Source organism: Wyeomyia smithii, chromosome 1 (genome assembly GCF_029784165.1).
Source record: "Wyeomyia smithii strain HCP4-BCI-WySm-NY-G18 chromosome 1, ASM2978416v1, whole genome shotgun sequence".
Lineage (NCBI taxonomy): Eukaryota > Metazoa > Arthropoda > Insecta > Diptera > Culicidae > Wyeomyia > Wyeomyia smithii.
In genome coordinates this window covers 61,591,625-61,593,846 of record NC_073694.1, presented here as the reverse complement: position 1 = coordinate 61,593,846, position 2,222 = coordinate 61,591,625, and the positions used below count along the sequence as shown (strand labels likewise).

General features: G+C 37.5%; 1 long non-coding RNA gene across 1 annotated transcript; it reads right to left on the bottom strand.

Annotated features, from left to right (window-relative positions):
• Positions 1-338: 338 nt before the first annotated feature.
• LOC129717934 (uncharacterized) lies at positions 339-1,995 on the bottom strand. The gene is made up of 3 exons (XR_008726776.1): positions 1,653-1,995; positions 1,536-1,598; positions 339-1,478 (listed from the first exon to the last, which is right to left on the bottom strand). It is a non-coding gene; the product is annotated as an uncharacterized LOC129717934 (long non-coding RNA).
• Between the last annotated feature and the right edge of the window lie 227 nt (positions 1,996-2,222).

Here is a 2,222-nt window from a genome sequence, read left to right as displayed (position 1 = left end):
AACCGCGGGCGGTCAATCATGCTCATGCTCATGCTCATGCTCATGCTCATGCTCATTTGTCAGAAAGCCGGTAGTCCAAAAATCACCTCTTCCACAGTAGTAATGTCGATCTTCGATTTAGTTGAGGAGCTCTAGAGGTTGGCAAATTTCTAAAAACAACACTGGGCCACGATTTATCGTTATGTTTACAGCTATATCAAACTCGTCGCATATTGCTTTGAATAATATAAGAGAATAATTTTATATTAAATCTTTGTAGTTATACCTTGAGGACTACACTGTTTGTTCACTCCTTTGCTCAGGAAACTATTGATTATTTCTGCGTGCAAAACTGCAAATTTGTGAAAACAATAAAAACATATCTATTTTTCATAAAAAATGCCTAGACTTTTTTTCATTTACATGTCACATAAAAAACCTTAAGAAGAAATCCCACCAGTCCACATAAGCACTGATGATGGTTGTATGTAGCAACCGAAATACGTATAAGCACTGACGATGACTGTTTGTCGCAGTCGAATTACGCATTTGTACGGACTAAATTCAATATGCACTTCCCAAATTTCTAGTAGAGTCTAACGGAAACTTATAATTCTTTCTCCTGATTTCTCAAATCACTCTGCTAAGACGCTCAATATAGATTTTTCAAAAAAGAATTCAAAGAAAATCTGTGCGAGATCACCTCATCTCGTGGAACACGAAACCTCGTTCAGCATTTTTCGAGTCATTTAAATTGCTATATACTGCTATCTAATTGTCAAAAGTAAAGTAATAACAAGAATATACTTTCCATAGGATTACTTAACAGTGTTATAAACTGCTCATATCTTAACATACTTCCTAATATTTCCTTTGTAAAATCTACATTTTACATTGTCAAAAAATTACTATTCATAGACGCAAAGCAATAAGCCTAATACACAATTGTACAAATAAAGCAAGACAATTTAAATAACATATATGCATAGAGTACAAATCGGAGTCGAAATACGTATTTGTAGACGTGTAAATCATCGTTCACTTTTGAGTTTGATAGTAGACATAGTAAGAGATTTATATAACTGATGATGATTATAAGTAACAACTGAAATACGTAGTATCTGCAGACAGTTCAAAACATTGTTAATCGTTTTGTTTTACAGTAGTATTCAATAGAGATAGTAAGCAGACTTAGAGCCGTAGCATGAAACGCCTGTATTTTGCGAAGCCAAAGCAGCGGAAGACACATTTCCCGTTAGGGTCGCTAAAGATAAGAACAGGCTCAAGATTTCACAGACAAAACTTACAAGACGGTATGTGCCTATAATGGCATGCTTGCTACCGGGACGAGTTACGTGGCGAAATTTCAGTGATTAGTGGCTGATGTCCCATGATGAGCCTCTATCTTGGGAAGCTTACAACGGACCGGCAGTTGGTGCGGGTCGATGCTTGGTAGCAATCCACCGGTTACAGGAAAGGCATCCTGGATTTGCAGCATTCTGCGGTAAATACCCTATTATTACATCGATCAATTGTGTGATAATTCTGAATCTTACCAACCCATGAACAGCAGACATTTTCGAGATTTTTTTACCAGACAGTGCTTCAGATTAAATAACCTAAAATAAACAATGTTACAATCTTTAAATAAAATTTATTATAAATATTCCTACCAATTTAATTAAATAACGGATGCAGACATTTAACTGTTGGCCGTAGCTGTTCGCTACTGTGAGGCTCATAAGGCTGAGGCCGTTTGCGACCCACCTTGTAGCAGACATTTTGTAAAGAATTAAGCAGCGAAGCACATTCTGAAATATGATAGCTTCGAAGAATCACTCTTCAAGCCGACTAGAATGGCAGCCATAGCAGTTAACTAGTAGTATCCGTAACGTAATATACTTCCAACAATTTTTTTCAAATTAATACACGAGAACGAAACGTAGCCACTTGCTGTATTCCTCCATATCTGCGTCCGCTGCTTAGTGATGGGAAACTTATCGATACTTATCGATAAAATCGATGAATGCTGGTCATCGATATTATCGTTAATTTCTTGACGTTAACGATAATTATCGATATTATAAGGGTGAGCACAAGCCAGTGCGGCTGGTTACTGGAGGAGACCCAAAAGAAGGAGACCTCACCTCCCCTACCCCAGGAGTTGCTTTTGCCGCTAGATATTTGTTGGGTGCTGCTATTCGACAAGATTTAGCATTGTTGGGGGTGGTGTAAAGGTTCAC